The following is a 26,472-nucleotide window of genomic DNA, read 5'->3' as shown; positions in this document are numbered from 1 at the left end:
TTCAGATCTTTATATATTTGAATAATTCTATTGTAAAATTCTTCCTGTTAATTATCACAAGTGTGTATATTTTGAGTATTTCTTCACGAGGTAAGTATTGTCATATTTTATCAACTTCGCCTTTGCTACCCAGAATTGCTACTTTGTCTATCTTATGGATTTTACCTCCAAACTAGATTAACTCCAAACAAATAAATCGCTCTAACAATTAAAACTGGAGTAATGAAGTTTTCAAATACTATAATTGAAAACTCATTAATGAACAGACAAATGTAATTATTAAGAATTTCACAACTTAGCATACACAGGAATATGTATCACGCGCAAAGACGAAAAATTAATCGAATGGTTAAAGACTAAATAAGAGTATGTGACATAAATAAATTTGCAAAAACCTTTAAATCAAGATAGGCCGGATATATAAAATAATTCAGTGTTACTCGAAGAATATAGGTAAGATGGCGGAAAGGCCGACCCAGTGTACGTTAGATTGACGAAATATTCAGCGTTCGGCGGAATTGCGTAGCACCAAAGTGCAAGGAACCGAGAAGTCTGATGAGAGCTTGAAGAATACCGCATCCAGCAGTGAATTAAAACATGCTGATTACGATATGAGGGTATATCTGACATAATCGGACCTCGATGAAGTTGATATTTTTAAAGGTGACCCATTATATCCCAAGCGTAAACTGCTATTATAAAAAATATACCACATAATCGTGAAGATATTTAATTTTGACAGAACATATGACGTAGTTAGACCGACACCGAGCAAAAGATTACGACACGGTTTCATGAAAGAGTTAGCAGTCGTAAATAATAATAGTAACGATAATTGAATTTACCCAATATAATTCGTGCGCAGTAGAAGAAATCGCAATCTATATAATTTCATTGTTAAGTTGTTCCATTATAGTACTGGAATGGGCATTGAAAATAGTGGAAAAAAATACTTGGGGAGATCTTAATGTTGATGCTTCGTTATTAAGAATGCAGACACATTTACTCTTCGGAAAACAAATTTAATGTTTGCAATGTTTTTGTAAAAATCAACAGTACCGACTATAATTTATCCCATGTACATATTTACAAACTTCAACAGAATATTATGAAGGTAGGTACTCGGATATATTTCCTCTATATCTAATATCAATGCTTTAAAGAATTTTTATAGCTGTATTTATTGATAGATATTTCCATTTATTCTATATGTTTTAAAGAATACCGATACTCAATAAGAAATACCGGTATTGATCTTTTCATTCCGTATTGAAACCGATCCCTACTTATCATTATATATTTTTTTCTTTTTAGAATTATTCATAACCATGCCCTTGCTTTTTCGTACAAGGTGGTAATTTCGAACAATCACAATCACCCAGGCTTTGAGAAAATCACATAAATATTGTGTCCTCACTGGGAATCGAACCCAGAACTCTCGGGTGGAAAGCCAGCGTCTTACGCACTGCACCACAAGAGCCGCCTACCATAAATATTATAATCTTTTAGATTTTTAATTCAAAAAAAGGTTTTATTAACATTTTTTATATGAAATATGTATTTAATTAAATCAAATAATTATAAACCACGCATGATTGACAGATTACCTATTGAATTTTTGAGTATCAATATAGAGTTTTTAATTTATGTTATGTTGTATGCTTTGGTGAAAGTATATAATATGTATATATCACTTTCAACTGGTATAAACCCCCATTGGAATATAACATAAATAATAATAACATGTAATATTTTTTTACAAAACTCTACATACAAATTCAGAAACACAAATGAGTTAGGTTTGGACACAATAGCACTAATCTATTGACGTAGCTTCTAACCTGATAGATAAACAGATAGCTGGATCGGGACAGACCTTGTTATTAATCCATAATTGATTCGATAGTGCCCTAATAGTAATATTATCTCATAATATTATAATGAGATTCGTGATTATGCAATATAGATTAAGGTCGTTAAGATGTTGGACTATGTTGTAATCAATCAGCATAATAATGCAAACCTATATTAGAGTACATGGATACAATACGATAAGATTAGGGTTTAATCCCGGGATTAAAGGGGTTTTAGCATGGTTTTTATATGATATTTGACAAAAAAGTAGTGTGTCTGATTACTAACGAAGTATGGATAGTTTAAAGATAAAAAACGTTTCAACGGCTTAATAAACTGTTTGATTATTGTAATGTTTTTTATTGAGTATGAATAGTTTACAAAACGTTCAAATCGGTTAAGATCTCACGGAGTTTTTCTCATAAAATGGCCGTCGGAAAACAGTTATCGAGATTTATTTTTCCCCATTTTTTTCTTGAGAGTTGTCATACAGACAGATTGAAACTTAATAATTTGATGTCCTCGTGGGAAAAAGCGATTCGCAGCTCTGCGATGAATATGATGTTTTGGAGGGTATTGTACATATATCAAATGCCCTAAATATTAACGACACAGAGTACAGCTGCGAATTGCGGATATCTTTGAGAATTTCGACGAGTTGAAAGATGCCCTAGCGGTGGGAAAAACGGAAGAGCTTGGCAAAATTGTAAAGTTCTTTCACAGAATTGGAGTGAGGACCTGGTCGGCGTATCCCCTTCTAGAAGAGAAGAGGTGATATGACAGTCACAGTCAAAGCCTCGGTAAAATCAAAAAAAAATATAAACTTTTGAGTGAGTCAATCGTGTCACTAAATATGAGAGTTAGATTAGGTGTATGTTTTGTGTAAACATAAAATCATATCATTATGTTGGTACAAGACAGTAAACTTATCCCCGGGTTCCGAAATCCCGAGATTAAAAATATTAATTCCGTAATACCGGGATATAAAAATCTTCAAGGGGCTGTATGCCTTATAAAATATAGGGGGAAATTACAGCTGTTGTAAACATAAACTATTATGTACAAGTATGAAGATTCAAAAAATATGTAATACCTAATAGAGATTACTTCTTACTGCGATACATGTTATTAAAATATCAGCTATTATACATTTGCTTAAATAATTATACATACATATAGAGTAACTGCAACGTATTAATAATATTTATTATACATTATTTTAATCCTTCACATTTATAGCGGCAGGGTGACCATAATTACAGTTAACGATATTACGGTAAAAAAATATCTACAACCAAAAAGCGTTTATTAGCGTTATTGAACCGATTGCATACATATGTATTTGATAAAACGGCAAAAAATTTACTAAACTTAAACTAAAACTCAACTTAAACTCTAAAAATATCGCACTATGGCCTAGCAGTTTCTGCGTCGGTTTATCTTTCGTGGGTTTCGGGTTTGAATCTTTCTCATGCGCGCTGTACTTAATCGCTTAGTCTCGTATTTGCATTTTGCTCACATTTATTTATTAACGTTTATTAACGCTTTTAGACATGAAAGTGATGTAAATTTCACCGGCTTTATCGAAATAGATACCTTTCAATGTATATTTGTACTCAAATCGTTATCTAGCTATGGATGTTGTTATAATCCACGATGGCCGAGCGCCCATGGCGTCGGCTTATAGTGTCGTGCGTCCCGGGATCGAATCTCAAGTCGTCAAGGCAAATTCATATGTTGTTTTTTCTATGTGTGTTTCGACCAGAGTATGGATCTAATGGGTTGATCTAATGGCTAACATCCATTATCGTAAAAACAAACATCTGTCAATACAACCACCACCCTGTGGAGAACCATTTGTTCTTCTTAAGATTGGACATGGTAAAATAATTACAGTATAACCCCTATTTTACGTTTTTTAATGGACTGGAAAAAAAAATAATTGGAGGGAAAATGTAAAAGGGGGGTATTGAAAAAAAGAACATTAAAATTTTATGTTTCTAAAAAAATAACGTTTTATTAAAAAACAATATTCAATTTAAATTTTTATTGAAAAAATCATGTACATATGTATATTAGTTTGTAGCATTTTTGTTTTTTTGTTATGTAATTCTCTTTCAAGACTATATAAACATTTAAAAGTGTCATCTTGGATATCAGCAAAGTTTGTAAAGTGGGTTTTTAAACGCTCGATGAACCTCATTGCTTCTTCTTTTGTTGGAATATCAACCTCGTCTTCATCAGACAGTTCTTCAGAAGCGCGCGTAACATGTATATTTTGAATATTTTCCGACGTAAATCGCGGGAAAGAAAAACGTAAATGCGGGTATTAAATGTACTGAAATACATCGGGACCGAAAAAATTACACGCAATTGCCGGGAAAACGTGAATACCGGGCACGTAAAAACGAGGTTATACTGTATATCGAATAAAATAAGTACTTTATTTTATTTTGCAACCATCTTAGGACCCATCAAAAGCTTTCATAAGGTTTAGTAATTTTCGAATAATTTCAAGCACAACACTTGTATATCTATATTATATTTGATACCTACAAATGTATAATATAATATATTGTTTAAATTAAAATACATTCACGAAAAACAATCCTTCTTGTAAAACTGTCACAATTTACGAAAATAAATTATTTTCTTAACCGCATTGTGTTTAATATAAAAGCGTTTGCAGCTTTAATGTTAAAACCCTGTCGTTTTGTTGCAATAAAATATTTTGTTTATCGATAAAGTTCTAAAATACATTAATTTCGTTTCAAAGTAACCACAGCTACGGAATTGAAAAGTTCGCGTGCATTCTATGCCTTTTATCAAACAGTAACATATAAGCAAATATTAACTTAAATAGATACATAATATAACAACCAAAGCACGCCCATATATAGGCGATGGGTCACGTGTTTTTTTAATATTTGTGTTTACACCCAGAACACAGTTCTAATAAATTGAGCAAGTGTACAACATCAATTTTTTTTATATACTCGTATTTTCGTTAATCGTATTTCTACCAATAACACTCAAAACTCTGCAGTCTTTATACTCGTACTACCCCATCGCAAGGTAGATGAGGTATTTCATGATGCTGTGTATCGTGCAAATAACCTATTTGGTGGTGCCAAAATGGTTGATATTATATATTATTTGAAGGATTTGTGGACGGGTTAAATAGGTTAAACTTATTGTTGGGCCAATTATGGTCGCCTTCATCCCAATATTTCCCTCCTACCTATAATCTAAGTTACTGTCGCAAGTACATGCGCTCAATGCAATCACGGATCATCAGTCAATAGTGATTGATAAAGTCAGTTATTCATAAACCTGGGACCTGCTCCAGCTAGACAGCCGAACAACATCTAGGTCAGTGCCTGGATCGACTCCCATTTAAACCGCCCTCCCCCAGCATCCACATCCACAATCATCCCAAATTACAGTCCACTATAAAAATCGCCGCCAATTAATAATGGTGTTATTATTATTTTACTTTCATATTACATAAAAACGTACTTCTTCTTTCTTGATTTATATTTGTTGTTATCAGTTTTATAATTAGGTGTTTTTTATTATTTACTTTATGGCTACTGTTTATAATTGTATATCTACTTTGAATTATATATTATAGTGCATTGACCAATAGTTGTAATGCCATTATACTTCTATATCTTATCTAAAGCCTCAATTACATTGAGCTTCTTTACGAGCTGTTTATTGGCGAATTTACAACCTGCCTCTAAAGTCGCCCAGTGTAATCATCGAATAAGCTAATAAGCAGGTTGTAAACACTCTACCGAGAAAATTGAAAGCCGGTCAACTTTACACGATACACGCCGGCGTGTGGGCCTACTGCGTCTGCGCAGTAGAGCGCAGTACCAACCTCCCGGTAAAAAAAACGAACTTCGTTTTGTCAAAATAGTCGCTGGCTTGTGGCTTCTCAGCGAATGGAAAGTTTTGTGTGTAATCATCAAATCACAGTAGCTGATTCGCCCGCTTTTAAATTCGCCAATAAACAGCTCGTAAAGAAGCTCAATGTAATAATTGAGGCTTAACAAATAATACGTTATTATAAATAACATTAATTACACATATCACAAACATTTCAATCACATATAGTGGCACGAACATGGTATAGATTAAAGTATGACAGCACTAAAAATATTTAATTGAAAGATGTCGACAATAGTTTAATATGCCAAAGAAGCCATAATAATGTATTGATTGACATTGTTTTCTCTAGAAATGCAATCGTGGAAATAACACAGCAGTTAAACTTGTTTACCACTATGGGATAAATTTAATTATTCGCACAGGAAATTCTATGAAGACATTTTAAGTTCCTATTCAGAACGTGATCTACAACCCACTATTGCACTACTAAAACCATACATTTACCTATAATACAACAGTGACAATGACTACTGACAGTATTATAGAAAATACAAAATTTTATAGACACACTGTTAATTCGACATTATTGTAAATGGACAAATCATGGATAGCTATATTACAATTAACTAAAATAAAACAATAATTATTTTTTCAACATGACTAGTCACGTTTGCTTTAATAGGACAATCTCGATTAATAAAAAATAAACAAATATCTTGCAGCTTATACATACAAATTTAAAAACAAATATCCCGATGATAGGTACACTATTATTTCATGTAGGTAATACATCCCTTCAACGCTCAATTTTAAATGGGTGGAATTTATATTATTACTGTAAAAGCTATATTTAAACTATATAATTCAACTCCACTTTTTGGTAAAATAAAATTGTAGTAACCATTTTTTATTCAACGAATAATGCACAAGATTAAAGATTGTAACATTCTTTTTATTGAACAAACATAATTTTGAAAACACTTTTGAGAAAATATAATGTAACCAATAAAAAAATCTTTTTTGAAAAAAATACGACATCCAGCAAGAATCGAACCTGCGTCTCTCGGGATTCGCGCCCTCGCACATCGACCGCAATGCTATATGTACCCTACCTAATTGGGACACATCTTAACTAATGGCCGTTAAAATACTCTCAGAAGCGCTTTCCAAATTGAGTTACTATTGACAATCGGCTTTTGTATTTTTAAATCAAAGTAAGTATTAATTAATTTAATTACTTACTATGTGTATATAGTTACTAGTAATTAAATCCTGAGAGACGCAGGTTCGATTCCTGCTGGGAGTCCTATTTTAAAAAAAAAGATGTTTTCTATTGGTTAAATATTTTCTCAGAAGTGTTTTCAAAATTATATACGTTCAATAAAATTTTATTTTATTAATTAAATTGTCGGTTATATTCATCAGTTTCCATTTTATATTTCTAGAATCTAGATCAACTGAAAACATGGTTTATTTTAATAATTTCCAATTGTCTTATTTATGTCATTTTATTTTGCTATTCGCTTTTATAATTATTTACTAATATGTTTGCAAAAAAAGCAATATTCTATTTGCAATTCTAAACGTACTTGATGGTGTTTTCTGATTATCTAAAAATGACGAAATATAAAGGTAACCAACTTTAAATTTAATAACTTTAATAATTTTCAATGAACAATATTAAACTGAATAATTTATTGTGAAGACATAATGGTTGAGCTTTAGAATAATGTACACATGCGCGTATATATTAAGCTTTTATTAACCACGATTTAAATGTCGTTCTAATTCATCATAATCTACTCAGATGTTACCTGTGCGAATCTTTCTTCTATAAATATCGCATTCACGACTGATAAGAAAGGACAGTATCGGTTGACTGCGTCGTTGTGAATGGTATTGTGTAATATCAAGGTGCCATACTCGTACCCACGTACCTTTTTATCCTAATTTCCGCTGTGTCATCTTCTACTATCATTGAGTGACATACTTCAGAACTCGCATTGACAGCGTCATTGAAAAAAACAATCGTCACGAGTTTCCTTGATACAAGATAACGAACTGATTATTCTACTGTTTTTCATAGCACCTAATTTCCACGAGAAATTATATAAATAAAACACAATATGTAGTAGATATTTACGGGGAATAATAGTGGCACAAGTCCAAATTTGTCATTTTTGAGTTAAGTATGCAGAAATGTTCCATGATATCATTTCTATCCGTACAAATAGCGGCATAATTCTTAAAAATATTCTGGTCGGCTTAAAAGCATTTTTGTCATTATCATATTATAACATTTTACTTGAATTCAAGCAGAAATAGTGGCACAGTGATCATTGTGCCATTGTTATTGCGGATAACATTCAAAATGAGATGACTCAAGTGTGCCAACTTCGCGCTATTATAAAGTAAATTAAAAAAACTGATTTAACACACCAAAATAAAATATTCTTAAAAATATAGCTTAATAATGACCAAGATCAGTTTCATCTGATTAAAAAGACATTGTCAACAGCTAGAGGTGGCTCTACCTTAAGGGTTCGTAGGGACCGTCCCTACTTCGTTATCATGTCAAAAATAAACGTCCCATATTTTTATCACTGTCAGCATGTATTTGGCAGTTTTGTATTAGCTTTAATTTGTTACTTACCACAACTTGTAATATTGCCTCTACGTGCTCATCTCTCCCATGGGTACCTTGACTTAAAGTCATGTAAATTCAGTCAAAGCATATTTGAGTGCATGGCGACCTTAGTCTTGGGTAACTGCTTCTGAGATATTCTCAGACATAAAAAAAGATGCTTCACAACCAAACATACAGTCCCGTGAAACGCCCGACTAAGACCGGGTGTGGTTGGTGGGGCCATTAATTTCAATGTCATAATATACCTACTTAATTACATGATTTGAATGAACTATTTAATTTATTTTATCCATCTAAACCCGTCACAATTTTATAGAGATATGTATTATTAGTACACAAATAAATAAAGTATTAATTGTAAATCATTTAACATAATTATGTGTACTTTAAATACGCCCTATTTCATGGTGACACATATATACAAATTAAGTATGGCGTCTATTTTTCGCTGACCGGGGTCACTCAGTCCCATCCCGTTGCCGCGGTAGATACCTCGTTCTACAAAGTATGTAAATTCATGAGCGTTAGTATGCGCATGAGGAGCGAATCAAATGACCCCTAGGTGACTAAAAACACTCGCTGTTTGTCGTTGTTCAATACTGATAATGGTAAGTCTATAATAATTATTATTATTAATTATATTTATATTTTTAAGCACGTTTTTTAGGTGTGATTAAGAAACGATTCAGATAATCATAATACTTATTCTGAAAAAATACTAATTTCTCCATTAATAAAAATCATAATATTATAGCTTGATACATAATGTATGAGAAAGTAGGTAGGTATGTGTATTTAATAATTAATGGCTAAACCCCACCACTTAGAAAGTCATCGAGCCACCACTTTCAACAGCTGTGTAAAAACATGTTTAGTATTCATATTAAAATACAATGAAAACCAACAACTACGAAATTTTTACATAATTATGAGTCAATGCTTATTGTTTTTTTTGAGACCAATTTGGTTATTAATATATGTTTGTATATATTGACAATAATTAATTAAATAAGGCCTTCAAAAATATTTATAGTAATTAGTCGTCATTGTGTAAGCTCAGTAGCTAATAGTAAAATTGTCTTCAAGTGTGAATACGGTCGGCTACGCCGCTACAGCGTAGCAAATGTGCTACGGTAAACGGGCGTATAACTATAAACTGAGACCGTAACAGTTCGAAGCCGTAATCTCATACTTACATTTCAATACTATCGTGTTCGTCACCATTTTCTTTCATTATAGTATTCCCAATATCAAGTCTGACGAGCCTAAAGGATATACATGACAACTTGCAACTTTACAGGAGAGCAAATTAAAAATAAAATGGTTTTGTCACATTATCGTTGTAACTTTGTTATAGAATAACTCTTATTGGCGAACTTTCGAAACACATACTATGATATTCTAATCAATCCGTAAACTATGATATTACAAACCACATATGCTGCGGACATACCCGATATTCGTATAAAATTTATATGTAGGGATTAAACCCCTCTCATTTCTGTGAATGCAAATAAATCCAAACCACTGAGCATATTGTCAATACCAGCCCACTGTATGCCTTCCCTGAAGGACCCTCTGCTATTCAAGCTGATGTGAACTTTACTGGTGCCTCTGTAGCTATGTTACTTTATAATTACAATAATAAAAATACGCAAAAGTTTGTACATCTCAAAAGTAGTTAAATATTTGTAAATATCTCTTTGAAGCACCATGTATTAAGAAACAAGGGCTTGGTTCGTAATAAATTGTTTTTTTCAACAATAACCGTCTCAATATGTCACTTGATATGGCCAATGTATAGCACATTCCATCATCATAATAACAATGTATTTAAGATTTTTAAAAAAAGCGAAAATTACATTTCGGTAAAAATTAATTATTATCGATAAGATTAAATTGTTTAGAATGTCATTTTTAGCTCCCCAAAAGCGCGTGTGCAACAATTATTTCATGAAGTTAGAAACATTTTTTGTAGGTTATTTAATGAGAATTTTTTTTAAATAAAATCAATAAAAAATTTTTTAAGTATTACTCTTAAGGCGATACCTCTACCTACCAGTGGCGAAGAGTGGAGGTAGGCTGTCAATATCCGCCATAAATAGTGCACATTAACCTTTTTCAGTCAAATGTATATGTTTTTATTGAAATAAGACCACAATTTACAGATGGTATTCGCTGGGTTTTAAAAATCAATTAAACTCTGTCTCAACCAAACCATAATAGTATTGGTATATTTTAGGCGATATGACAAAATTGTGCACATTTTTTCATTCTTACTTATTTGTTTTCGTTAGATTAAGAATACGTATTACACATATAGTTAGTTCATTCTTTTAATTCATCAAGCTATGCCTAAACCAAACTATAATAGATAAAAATTATTATTCTATCTATAAAATATCCAAATTTACGTATGATTTAATTGCATAATTTTAGATATTTTATAGATATACGAGTATTTTTTGACTATTATCTATTATGGCTTGGTTTTCGCAGGGTTTGATTGAATTTTAAAAACTAACCAACGCCATCTGTAAAATCTAGCCTTATTTAAATGAAAACAAGTATGTATGACTGACAAAGTTTAGTGTGCAATATTTATGGCAGATCTTAACAGCCTACCTCCACCCTTCGCCACTGCTACCTACCAGAGGCACCTAAATAAAAAGGATTTCAAGTTATATACATTTTTATTTTTATAAAAATTGATAGTCTTTAAAATAAATAAAAATAATAATATAGTCACAAATCTCTTAGATACAACACAGAAAACTTAATAAACTAAATTTTAATAATAAATATGACCATAAAATGACATGTAATAATAAGATGGGATAATTTAACAAATTCATATTTTATAACATTTTTTTTACTTTAATTGTAAGTTTATCTTTGACTTAAAATAATAAAATATTTTTATTTTTAATGTTTTCAGATACATCGCACCCCCAGACCTACACTGACGTAAGTCTAAATTTTTCTGTTTTGAGTTATGAATGCAGTTCAATTACATTCATGTTTCTCTATTTCAGGAGAACACTGGCGTATCTCTACAAAATATTTAACGAGTACCCCAGTGTTATTTTAAATAAATTGAGTCAAATATCGAGAAGAACACTCCTGTAACGATATTCTTAAATGAATGCCTTTAGAAAGATATATTTTTTCCCAATTCTACAAAAAAAATGGACATTATAAAGCCATTAGCCATTAAATCAAGTACCATAAGCATGGTTCAAAAAAGATCGGCTCTCCTGGAAAATGACTGATTTTGACTTATGTCAGTTTAGGTCTGGGGGTGCGACATATTTATTAATTAATACAGTTTAAATTTAATTATCAAAAAAATGTCTCAAATTGCAAGCTTCGTATCGTCCCGCTGGGTGTCTCTGGTAGGTAGAGGTATCGCCTTAAGTATGTCAAATAATTGCAAATTGCCATTTAAGACTTTTTATCTTAATATTCCTGATATTTCCGAAATCGTTAAAAATATTAAAACTAAGTAGCCATACGATTAATGGTGACGTTTAAAAAATCATACATAATATCACTTTAATTAAATATTTCCGACAAGCAATCTGTCATGTATTCAAGAAAGGTGTAAGGCGTATGTTTTAAATAAGGGCACTGATTGTGGCTCGACATGTTCACGACTTTATGTATAGACCTTCCTAATTGGGTTAAATTTACCTGCAAACCCGTTGTTAGAAAATTGGATTGACACCACTATCTGTTACATAATTTGTCTCCAATTACTATGTCATAATAATTATATTGTGTAACATAATACTCTTATAAAATTCCTTATTTTACATTACATTACACACGCACTTCCGTACTTGTTATGGCCTTCGTCCGCTACAACGTATAGCCGTCGCATTTGATCCAGTCACAGTCCGCACATAAAAAATTATGGAAGTCAGTCGGGGGTGGAAGTCTTCCCGAGTTATAGAGGGAAAAAAAATACTACGTATTGTGATTATGTCAATAAGTAACTTAGTAGCGTAGTAGTGAAACCCTCATTTATATTTTATTTTTAAATTTTCCTATGACAATTTATTAATGTTTAATAAACTTGCTATTCCCTCCACCACCCGCCATCTCTACACACCCGTTATGCAAGCGTATAAAGTGGCGTAACGAACGTTAGGCGCTCTTCGAATTTGTGCCGAAAGTATCGCAAGAGCACCTTCCCAAGAAATTTATAATGAAGTACTACAGATATATGATTAGGTACAGGGCTCGAAATGGACAGGAACCCACCGGAGCGCCGTCGCGGTTCATGAAATCCACAAAATTAACGCTCCGTCTCGTGGAAAAAATAATTTGATCATTTGAGCTGGATAGACCGTATAACAAAAAATGTAACACATTTATTTTTATAAAATATTCATAAAGTTATTATATTAATATTTTCTGTAAATTATTGAGCGCTCCGGTTCGTAAAATTTTCCATCTCGAGTTCTGAATAGGTACTAGCTAATTTCATGGTAATTAGGTAGGACGCAGATAGCTAAATTATTGTTAAATCACATTGGCCAGAATCCAACGGTGTTTTAAAATTAGGATGTACAAAACCAGACCGGTTTGATAACATAGATACTTTTTGCAAACAAAAATGGCACATGTCGAGCTGGAACTTGCTTCAACGATTGTTATGTGGAAACTACAAAATATTTCATCTGGATAACTGCTGTGTAAACAAATTTAAAATGTCTTTTTTTAATACAATGAATCCTATAATTTCTCTCTGCACCTTCCATCTCTCCATAACCTGTTGTGCGTACAAGATACCGTAATGGACGAAAAACTAATTTAAAAGTTGTGCTGAGTGTCCCGGAAAAAGCTTCCTAAGAACATGGTAGTGAATGGCGTGCACTAGAGCTGTAGCATTTCTAGTTTGAATAATATCATTATTTCAAATATTTACATCACTATGTGAGTTCAAAACATCAAAGCATGCTGCCATGTTGTTTGTTTACAAGCAATGACTAACAGCGTAATGTTGCCAATAGAAAAAAAAATGTTTTGATATACCACCATACATACGTCAATGAATTTAATATCCATTGCTATTTTAGTGTTGTAATCCTCTCTAAAATTATTTTCCAGTATTTATTGAAATTACGCTGCCTACAATGAATTCGGATATGCATGTTTTGAATGGACTTATCCATATTTAAACATAATGCGATTCGACAAAGTTATATCGTTTCAATAAACAGTATTGTCTCCCATTGAAAACAGTTTTATTCATCATAACCATCATTCCAATCAGTTACTCATGTAACTTAATTTCATGTTCAGTAAATAAATACATTTGCCTTTTATACGTACAGAGGAAATAATAAAGTTTTATTATATTGTATCGTAAAACTTTAAAAATTGTTATCTTCAACTAATTGATTTTGAACCTATTATTTTCTTTCAGTCAATGCATACACGAATCATCTGCAATATTGCTAGAAATCGCTTCCTCAATTTCAAGTTCGGAGTTTTATTGCACAAGTGTCCAATTTATTTTGATCCACTTGCAAGAACCGAGATTGAAAATTACAAGACAGTGAAAATAATATTGCGTTAAAAATGTTTAAATTTTTCCTTGAAGTTATAGACGTACTTCTTTGTTTATTTTTATTTTTTCATATAACCTCAGGGTTCTGCAAAACATTAATTATTAAACGTTGATATATTATGCCATAAACAAGTATTAATAATAATAATATTGTATAACATCATAATATAGACCAGTATGTAGTCAGAAACCGGCGACCCACGGGTGACATGCGGTTGACCTTACTAACAACGTGCAACCCATGCGTTGAATCATTTCGATTTATTACATTTATAAAAATTCTCTTAAAAATATTCCATAAAATATAATTATTTTATTTTATTTTAAATTGTAATAACAATAAAATATACGTAGGTATACAAATAGAAACTGACACATACTACAATGCAGGTAGAATTCATCTGTATTTATCGATTCAATAATAAATAGAAAAATATATGGAACAACTCTTATATGGCAGACTAGAAAATTGTAGTCATTTAATTTTGTACACACATCGTGCATATATGTCAATGATTTTCGGTCACGAGTTTTTGAAAGTACAAATTTCATCCGATAATAATCTGCATATTTCAATTCGAATTTATACCTCAGGTTTTATGGGAAAACTCAAGAAAAACATCCAAAATAGTCACATTTAACAGGAAGACTGGCAGTGACGCATAAACTGTATTAAGTAAATTTTTAATCTAATATTTTATCGTTATGTTTGGTATTTATAATGTCGTACATAAAATATTTCCGTTATTTTTTAGATTTAAATAACAAAATTTCGTTTTTTACATCTCATAAGTTTTAAAATGTTGTTATGTTGTCATAAGTTTGAAGTGGTTTTACATGTTCACCACAAAACAATATTAGACAGTAAAATCCATTGAAAACAGATTTAAAAATTGTATAATGATAACTAGGCTTAGGATTCTTAGGTATTTAAACATTTTTTTTGAGCGGCCCCACAACCAAATATCAAAAATATCTATCTGTTTCAGACAATTTTGAAACATTTCAGCCTTATTTGTTAGCACCTATTTTTAAATATTTTTGGATAATTACATATTTTTACATATTCTAAGTTTAAGCACATATTTTCAAATAAACACATTCCTGGACCAATTAAATAGTGTTTTAAATAAAATGAAAAATACTGGACTTCAAACGCTGCAGAATATTAAAGCTGTTTTGGAGATTCCTCAGATGTTTAAATTTTTTCTACTTCAGAAAAAGTTTCATTTACATACGCAATAATAACATTTGTAGAAGTAGAAAGAAGTTTTTCTGTGTATAAAAATTTGCTAAGATCAAATCCTCAAAGATTCACTTTCGAAAATTTGAAGCATTATTTTATTATTTATTGTAATAAAGCGTTTTCTGTTTGTGAATAAATAATAAATTAAACTGTTGAATTATATATTATGATTTATTGTAATAGGTACTTATTAAAATTTTTAGCACCTATTTTTGTTTTTTAGCACATATTTATGACATTTTAATAAGATATTTTCCACTTATATCTACATATCTTAGGTACCTATTATTCATTTTTAGCACCTAAAAATCTTAAGCCTAGTGATAACTAATTAATTAGTCAACCATTAGCTAATACTCCGTACCTCTCTAGTATGGCGTATGCATTGAATGTCCGAAATATTCCTTGATTTGTGGACAGATTACCGAGTCAGTGAATCTATTGTGGATTGTGGTCGTGCCTGACAATGTTTGGCTTCTCTATGGTTTGGTCGGTTTATCAAAGCCGACCCCAACATCGTACATACATCGACATCACGACTTGGTATCATATTCGCATGCACATCTAACAAAACCTATCGGATACAATCCATACACATGCACATATTAAACAATATCATTTATAGATTTCAGAGTGTTTTATAATAAAATAATATAATAATTGTAGAATGACACAATATACCTAATTTAAGCGGTGAAGAGAAAATTATCCAAGTGCATAGTTAATTACATCGACTTCGTCAAAGACATAGCTTATAATCAGTAGCTTTAGAATTATCTTCGAATGTGTTAATCGTGCCCATTTTTTGAATAATAAGATGCCTTGTCAAATTTAGGATCACAGAGATTATAAATATATTTTTTTATTGTAAATATTTAAGTATATTATAATGTTAACATTGATTTTACTAATGGTTTTATAAATGCGTTTAAAAATTAATAAATCTAAAAAATCTTAACACCACTGCACATGGATGTACTGAAATATGACTATATTCTAAAACATTAGATCGAGAGGTTTACAAAAATACTATTTATGTAATAAAAATACTTTGCAATCATCAAATGTTTGAAATAAATATAAAGCATAATAAGGCTATAAAATCATATAAATAGATTATCTACAACGTTTAAGGAATGTTCAGGTGAATGCTTTTAAAATACCACAAAAACTCCATGTTGACCAACGCTGGGCATGTGGGCCGTTAAAATGCAATATCATCATTCGTAACGCAACAGCCAGAGGTTGTCACTCAACTGGTCTCCATTCCTGTCAATTCATCGCCATCAGATTGAATCTATGCACTGCAGAATAAAGGCCTCTCCAAGATGATTCCACTTCAGTTCTATGTGTTACGTTGCCACGTACTTATGCAGAACTTAACCATTGCATCGATCCAGCGGCCTCTGGGTTTACTCTGCGGACGTTTTTTACCTCGTTGGTACCACTGGATGACTAGATTTGTCCAGCGTTTGTCCGTTCTTCGAGCTATGTGTCCAGCCCATTTCCATTTGAGGTTTTTAGCGAACTCTATTACATCGCAAACTCTCGTCTGTTTCTTTATCCAATCATTCCGCTTTTTTCCTTTCGAGTTATGCCCAACATGCACATCTCCATACCACGCTGTGCTACTCTAAGTTTCTGGATCTCTCTTTAACTTAGCGTCCATGTTTCACATGCATATGTGATTACGGGAATCACACACTGTTTGAAAAGTTTTCGCTTTGGGCACAGTGGGAGGTCATTTTTGAAGACATTATTCAGGCGGCCAAAAGCACTCCCGTCCAGCTTTACTCTGCGAACTATATCATTAAATATATATCCATCTATAGACACTTTTTGTCCCAGATAGATGTAGTATTCACTTGTTCGAGGTGAGTGCAATTGATGAGGATCTTTTTTGACCCGCAACAGACACGTTTTGACACGTTGAACAGTTATATTTATTTTCGATCCTACTTTGTTTCTTACTTCAGTGGGTTCCTGCATTCTACTAGGAAGTCTTCCGAGTCTTTTTTTTTAATTTTCTCCACAAGACTTCTGTCAATTATCCGTTATTATACTTCTCTAATTTGAGATACTACCACACCATATCCACCCACTCACTGCAACATGGGTGCTTCATCAATTCTTCCTTTCTAATTCTCCAATAATCTTTAAAAGTTTGACCACAAATTCGTCATGTGAAAAACGAAATTCGGGTCTCTGAATCATTATAGAAAAAGACTTTGATAGAATACAAAATAATTGCCATAAATTTTATAATGCGATTAACAAAAAAATCTTTAGTTCTATGTTTTATTACAATATCCATGCAACGTGATCAGCGAGGAATATTTTTTTTATTTTTGCTAACAAAGGCAGTTTTTTCTCCTTGACACTTGATTGTCAACGGACACTTCCCTTCTGATCTTCGTTATAACAAGCTCTTTTTGAAACGTTGTCTCAAATCTCAGCTAGGGTCAGTTACGTCATATTTCTTAAAACGCCACGTAATTTTGTTTTTCAAGAAAATTAATTATTGTTATGTCGCTTATTTCAAATCTCTTTGAATTTTTTGTGTTGATAGGCTATTTCCTTTACATTGAAATCTATTTCTAAAGTTGTGTAAAGATGTCACAAAATTTAAATTAAAACCTACAATTCGTAATCAAGTCGATAATTTCTATTCAAACCAGTTTAATATATCTATTTATTTATCACTCCGTGTAGTTTGTCGGGTGATTATTGAGTGAGGGCTATAAATAGTTCCTACCCAATACTTTAGTCAGTAGTAAAAAGTGTCTGTTAGAAAAAAGTAAACAATTATAACAAAATATGCAAAGACTATAACAATACACACAGTGAGCAATATTTTTTAATATACCGACAGTTTTTAACAGATAAAGCCACGCAATGTTCGGTTTAACCCAAAAAATTTGAATAAGTGGAATATATTAATTATCTTTGGTAATGTTGTAGTAAGTATAGACACTTTTGAATTAATCTTATTTCTCGACAGTCCGGATCTAGTTATTTTTATGGAAATTTTACTTACGACTGCAGGCTAATTAGTACCTACATAATTTCATACTATGTGTATATTGCTAGTTGCTTACGTTGGAATTTCATTACTTAGCAATGGCATAAATTTGTGGAAATTACATTAGGTTTTTAATATTCATAATATTCCTGTAATTAAAATATTTATTATATGGAATGCATGGTAACAATGGTTAATTGAAACATTGCAAATTCTTCTCCATTGACATCATGGCTGTGAGGTTACACTAAAACCGTGCTGCCAACAGTAGTATAATAAAATTATAATTGTGATACCACGAAAAATCTAAAGTATTACATTTTTACACTAAATAATATGCCTAATGCATGTATATAATATATATCTTTTTCAGAAATAATATAGTTTTACACCTTTGCACTGCATAGAAAAAATGGCGGTACTGCACAAAAATGATACCTATTCCTAATATTAAAAAATTTACATAACTTTTGAGAGGAATAATTTGCAATCAAACAAACATTGCCAACATAATATGATTACTGAATTGAAAATTAATATTATTGACATATTATAGGAATGTCAGGCGATAAAATGTAGTAATAATTTAGTGGAATGGAAGAAACTTAAAACCCCGAAATCGTCTACCTACGGAATGGCTTATTTTCAAGAATATATTGCATATGGATGATAGCGTCACTTGACCGGTAAGAGTGGATGAGACAAGGGGAAGCATATACTGTTTTGCAGTGAATGAAAACTAGCGTGACATAATGAAGATGACTTATAAATGCATACATCGGTCTGGTCTCGGCGACTGGTCTCGAGACCAGAGTCGCCCGGTGTGGCTCGGCTCTATAGCTTCCACAATCTTGCTAAATTTTGTATTAACCTGTGTGATATAAATACAATGCGTTACATACTGAAAGTCATTTGTCTACATATTATATAATATTATTATTTATATTGAAACTAATAACTAAGATTTACTGCTAAATTACAGATAATAAATTTAAAATTGCCAACACAGTGCTATATTGGTTTTGTTTTACGTTTTTTAAATTAATTGAATTTAGTAAGTACTTACGGAAGTATGAAGTGCTACTAAAGACGTCGAGTACCAAACGTAGTACGAGTCACATTCAATTCAACATAATTGAAAAATAAATGAATAATATATATCATTAAAACTATTTCAATTAATCATTGCGGTGTCTAAATAATATATTATTGTATTTATTTTTCAATATATTGGTATATCTAATTCGAGTAATGATTAATTTTAAAATCCTCCCACAACTTCTTTTGTGTTTTTAAATAATTAAGTACTTACGCAATGAAAGCACTTGTTAAGGTAAATATTTACTAAGTTAAGTGTACATAAATAATTGCACAATATCTCACCACTCAGTTAATACACATCTCTAAGAGCATTACGCTATTCTATTGTGTCTTTTTTTACTCGGAGTTTTTATTTGATTTAATATTATTACATTACCACAAAAAATATTAAATTAGCATACAAATATACCCACATAAGAATTCTACACAATATTATATAATACTGAATTCTTTTTTTTTAATCAAAGTTATACACTGACAGCAATAACATAAAAAATGTCCAGTTTCCACCCACTGGCGTATTCAGAAGTTTTCAACTATTGACACCCTGGGATCCGCAAGATATCTGAAAGTAAAAATAGTTTCGAGCACTCGGTAAAAATGGTATACATGTATTTATATAAAAATTGTTTTTAAAATGCGTCTGTCTCAGTTTTGTAACTAGTTTCAAAAATACTTCATAAAATATAATTTAGAAATGGATTCAAGATATATTCAGGGCTCAATATCCATATAATACTACGACGGCGAAGGAAGACAGCCTGATTGAGCTATCTTGCTAAAGGCACGATCTACCTCTGTGATGATTTAGTTTTTCATTTACATATAATGTTGTTTTATTTCAATATTTGTGAGACTATATTATAGTAAAGAAGATGATATAATTTATATGGCATGTTAATGTTTGTAAGCCACTGACGTATTTTATTCCGTTTTTTTTATATATCATATGGTGAAGTGAAATGTAATAAATATTATATTATGATCGTGTATATTATATAAAATTACAAGATAAAAAGAACTTTTTATATACCACGTTTTTAAATTTTCTGTTGAATCATATAACCTTGACAATTCTGTGTATTAATAATTTAGGACAAATAAGGCAATTGTCAACAAATCATTTTTTGCTATTTTGCAACAAACAAATAAACAAACAAACAAACAAACAAACAAACAAACAAACAAACAAACAAACAAACAAATATAGAATAGAGAAATGTCATTTTGATTTCCATAGTAACGCACGTATATATTAATAATTTAGTTGCTAGGACCATCCGCTTAGCAACCAATAATGGTGTCGAAATAACTTTTCATACAAAACAGAATTAACTGAAAATGAATTCAATTCTACTTAAAGATGGCTAAAAGTATTAAAAGAATGCATTGGCATCGTGTTCTGATATATTCTAAAAGTTTTAAATGTCTAGCTAGTTGGGAAGTTAGATAAAAATCGATTGCAAGATTTGTACTGGATAAACAACCACCGGAAAAACAAGAATAAGAGCTAAGAAAAACGTGGTAATAAAAATAAAAAATAAATCTACTTAAGCCCGCATTATTAACGGTTAAATAGAAACTTTTTTCGAAAATAAAATCTATAAGCAGGCAAGTGAAGCTCGGGGAAAATGTCGGACTTGAGAGGAGATAGTGAACATCGTGGAAGACTTCTCGGAATTTCATGTCAGAGATATGTATGGAAATTTTGCAAGACATCATTGATAAAATTGTCGATGTAAAAATATAAACAGAGATTTATAGAGAGTAAGTATAAAGTATTTAATAAGACTACGCTACATAAGTGAAATGTTACAATACAACGCAGTTCTAGGCGGTATAAAATCATGCTAAGTATATACTTTATATTATAATATAGAATTATAATATAGTGGATTTACTATTTTTATCCCGTCCCAGATAAAAATAAACGACATATTATAGATGGGTGCCTATTTACAAAATAAGCCATTTCTATTTTCAATATAAGCTAAATTAATCAATTTATTCAGAATAATTGTTACTACTAAATAAAAAAAACACCGTAAATTATACATTATAACTAGATACCATGATAACAATTAATTTGTATAATTGGCTATGATTTTCATTCAATTTTATTAAATTTCATTTTATCAGCTAACTATTTCAGGGCTTGAAATGGACCAGACCGCTCCGGAGCCTAGCTCCAGTTCGAGAAATCTCCGAAATTATTTCCGTCTCGTGAAAAAATTAAATACTGCGTTTCGATTTGATAAAATTAAAAAGTAATAAAATTCATTTACTTTATGTATTATTCATTAATTTAATAAAACGCAATTTTTTTGTACTTATTCCAATTTTATTATTTAATGAATCCGGACAGGTTTCGCCCACTTCAGAGGGACATTTTCAACGAGACGGACGAAACCGGTCCAGATGTATTAAATAATAAAAGTGGAATAAGTAGGTGCTTACTAAAATAATAATTAAAATAATTACATAAAATTATATAAATATATTGATATTTTCGTAAAATTTTCGAGCGCTCCGGTTGATAAAATTGTTCATTTCGAGTGCTGCTTTACATATTTTTGATTTTAGTGATTATTTTGGTAATTTTATTAATTTAGTCTTATTGTATGCTAAATCTTTATATGTAATAATATGTAAGAACTTTAATTATTCTGATTTAGAAAATAATGTCTACCTAGATGACAAAGTGAATGTAGATATCGGATTATGACTGTTATCTAAGTATGTCATTCACGCTCACTATAGTAGATACATTCTGTCAGATTAGAGTAAGTTTACACCATAATTCAGTGCATAATGCGCGATATTGAACGAAACCACTGTAGTGCCTGTATAGACTAACCTTTACGATCCTTTTACGTGACATTCTTTTGCATGCGGTCTTATCGCACCAATACCCGGCAAACGATGATGACCCAGCTACATCTTGTATGAATATAATATGGTGCATGACGGCTTTATCATTTTATTAACAACTCATCCATCCGTTTACTCTCCTTCTGGAGAAAGAGCAAGATTGATGCATTGTATTCAAAACATTGTCGTGGCATTTATCAAAATTATTTATCTTTTTTTTTACAATTTTCTAGTTTTCAGAACATTTTTATCGTTGCTAAATGTATATAACTTACTAAAAAACAATAAATCAAGAATGGTTTATAAAAAAAGACTGCGCACCATAGAAGTCTGCGAAGTTGTTATGATGCAAACATGAACAGTTTTATAATTTTTAACTCCTAAGGTGTTTTATTCTTTATACAAATCAAATCAAATTTATTTATAATGAACATAACAAATTATAAATTCAAAGCGTTCACGACATGACATAAAATAAGTGTTGATATTTTTTTTAAATAAAAATACAGAGAAATGTGAGTTAATAATACAATAAGTAATAAAATAAGAAATAAAATAAACTAACAAAAATAAAAGGAGATGGAAGCACACAGAGTGATCTTTGATATACCCTATCTTAAAAACTTATAAAACAACGTCCACCTAAATTTACCCTCACGTAAGTGAAATAGGTATATCAATATCCGAAGTGATTTCATTAAACATGATTATTGCCCTCCCAATTGGCATTACTAATGGCAGGTTAGTTCTGCACCTTGGGAGAACAAATAACGGATGCCCTCAATTCCAAAGGTAATTATCAGAGACACACAAGCCAACACCACCAAGAATGGCAGAGTTCACATTTACGCCGCGTATAAGTCTGAAAAAATATGTAGCTAAATAAAGATCCCTCATTCAAAGTATCCTTATACATTCCGATAAAATACTATCTGTATAAGAACTCTTGATATTTTTTACCACATTACTAAGGATGGTGACGACTGAAATCACAGGCGATGCCAACAATCTTCTTCCATCCGAAGCGATCCTGCTCTTATACGGTTACTTCTCTCTTCTTCTCTTCTTGTTTATTCTCTCACAGCTGAGAATTGTGACCATCTTTGAATTTTGACGTGAGGAACCTTTTTTGTGCAGGGGGATCAAAATTGACTTTTTCTAGTCCTTTGGCTATACACCGCTTTTCCAGATCATGTTGCATAAATGATGTATGGTTTTTTGTTACGTCATCAACACGATTTTTAAGGCTTCTAAAATATATGTCAGGTTCTTGCTCATTGCTACGTATGTCAACCACATCATCGTCCTCTTCTGTATCCTTGTATAGGGCTTTACAATATACTTTCCATATTCCCGTAACCCTATTCAACTCCATAAGAAGTGTGCCGTCCTTATCCTCGACACCCAGTTGATTTTCTTGAAATCTCCTGTGATTTCCTTCATTTTTACGGCTGCTTCAGTCATTATTAATGCCGTCGTTGGTGTCGCTCCATATCATTGTCTCCTCCCTTCAACGCTACCATTAATCATACTCTACATCCAGCTCGAATTTTTTCTAACTATGTGACAGAATAATTGGATAACACGTCTCTAGCGCATAAGAAAATTTTTAGTCAATTGCCATATATCGGAAAAAGTTACATTACTTACTATAAGTAGTTAAAATCGTACTATAATACTATTCATTTATAAAGCTTTGAAAAAATAAAATAGCTAATAGGTATCAGTTTGCTTCAATAATGCTTTTAAAAATGCATATTTTTACCTTCCGCCGATAGCATTCTCTATAAACAAGTCAAATTCTCACCAATATACTGTTCTAACATGGGGAAAATCCAACGAGTATCACGTAAAATAAAAAGAAATAATAATAATTACAAGATAAAAAGATTTTTTTATATACAACGTTTTTAAATTTTCTGTTGAATCATATAAACTGACTAAAACTGACTAGTTTAAACGATCAAAAAAATTTGTACTTGACATAAATTCTGAATAATGAAATGTCATATTGATTTCCATAGAAACGCACATATATTATATTATTTAATAATTTAGTTGCTGGGACCCCCTAACAACCAATAATGGTATCGAAATAACTTTTCATACAAAACAGAATTAACTGAAAATGAATTCAATTTTACTTAAAGATGGCAAAAAGTATTAAAATAATGCATTGGTATCGTGTTCTGATATATTCTAAAAGTTTAAAATGTCTAGCTAGTCGGGAAATCAGTTAAAAATCGATTGCAAGATTTGCACCGGACAAACAACCACCGGACAAATAAGAATACGACCTAAGAAAAACGTTGTTAAATATAAACCCGCCATGCCAATTAATTTTTTTATTAACCAATAAATAGATACATAAGTGATATTTATATTAAATAAAATGTACACATTTATTTTATTTACCTACGTGAAATACCAAGGTTTTTTATTTATTTTATTAAATGAATACTGACATAAATATGTATGCCAAGCATGATGGTAATCCATCGATACGAAACGTTTAGGTAACAAAATCTTACAGTATGTACATAAAATATAATATTAGAATGCTTTCCATATTATGATTCTTACACGGACTACCAAACTTCATTATTTATAGGCCAATCGAAGTCTTCGCGATACTAATTAAATTAATTACGTTTAAACGATATTTATCTTCTAATATATAAAAATCAATATTTGTTTGTTTGTTTGTTCGTATTTTATGCACTGCCATACCGTTCATCCGATTGCGATAAAACTTTGTCAACTTATTGCTTGCACTTGCGCGAAGGTTATAGGCTATAATATTATCTTATATATAAAAATGAATGTCTGTCTGTCTGTCCCGGATGCGTTCCCATACCATTCATCCGATTGCGATGAAAATTTGGTGAGTTGTTGTTGTGTGCACACCCGCGAAGGTTTCTGAATTAGAAAAACCATCTTCTTCTTCTTCTTCAATGTATATTATTTTATTCGTATGGTTCCTATACCATTCATCCGATTGCAATAAAACTTTCGTCAGTAATTGTGCCAACTGCCACGAAGGTTTCTGAATTAGTATAACCACCTTCTTCTTCTTCTTCTATTTTATATTCTTCTATTGGAATGCATTCTTATACCATTCATCCGATTGCGATGAAACTTTTGTCAGTTATTGTGCGCACGCCTGCGAAGGTTTTTAAATTAGTATTATATAAAATACAAAGTTTGTTGTTTGTTTGTTTCATCCAATTATGATTTTTTTTACTACATATTAATACTATTAATAACGTTTGCGTATTTTGGATTTGATTTTAATTTAGTGTTCTTTTGTTTGACCTTTACTCCTATTGGAAATACTTTTATATTGCCATATTGTATAACACAGATATTTTAATATTAAAAAGATAATTACTTATTATTATTTTTTTAAATATCTAAGATAAATGTATCCACGAAGTGACCCTGTGCGAAGCCGGGTACTTCAGCTTGTTATTAATAAAAAATACTTATTAAAGTTTATATTTTCTTAATCTATAGGTAGGTATATTATAAATGTACTGTAACCTTTCGAGTACCGGTTACTTTCCAATGGACGCCAGAAAGACACGTCTTGATTTCATTTCGAGGAATGATGCAGTAATGAAGAAATGATAAGATGTAATTTATTCATACTCAGTCGAGATTCCGCCGATCGCATGTATTTAATCAAGATTTACATTTACACCATACATAATTATATACTGGGATTGAGCAAATGGTTATATAGCTGTTCTCCTAGCCCACAAAAAACCGGACATGTTTAAAGTCAAATGACTCCTGAAAACAATACATTGCCTTACACGCCTTGACGATACACTATTATGTCGGTAACAGTTCGTACCTAAACAGCGTCATGGGTCTACATTCTTACTCGATTTATTTATAGGTTTATAATATATTCAAAAGCATATTGCAAAATATATAACGGCCACTTTCCTAAACTTTAAAATTTAATTATATGATACTATAATGCTAAAACTATCTCTGTATACTATATTAATATAATATTTATGTGGAGAAGATAAAGAAAGAAAATTACCACTTTTCTTGCGACCCAAAAAAAATTGTACAAGTTTTTATTTATTTATTTAAGAAAACAAAACATTGTAAACATAGCAAATCTAAATTCAAGACGTTCACAACATGAGATTTACTTTATAAAAAGATGACCCTCACAAGAGAGAAGAAAATATATACAAAAAAAACATAGGTACATTTTTATAGAGAAAAATAAAAAT

The 26,472-nt window shown here is 31.1% G+C and overlaps 1 protein-coding gene across 1 annotated transcript in view; it reads left to right on the top strand.

The window, feature by feature from the left end:
* The window catches only part of Grd (gamma-aminobutyric acid type A receptor subunit Grd), a 142,486-nt gene that overhangs the window by 28,268 nt on the left and 87,746 nt on the right, over nt 1-26,472 (top strand). The window lies entirely within an intron of this gene.

This window comes from Rhyacophila brunnea, unplaced genomic scaffold (assembly GCF_057557595.1).
Source record: "Rhyacophila brunnea isolate RB1 unplaced genomic scaffold, BYU_Rbru_1.0 scaffold_8, whole genome shotgun sequence".
NCBI lineage: Eukaryota > Metazoa > Arthropoda > Insecta > Trichoptera > Rhyacophilidae > Rhyacophila > Rhyacophila brunnea.
The sequence above is the reverse complement of the archived record's forward strand: the minus strand, read 5'-3'. Positions and strand labels throughout refer to the sequence as shown.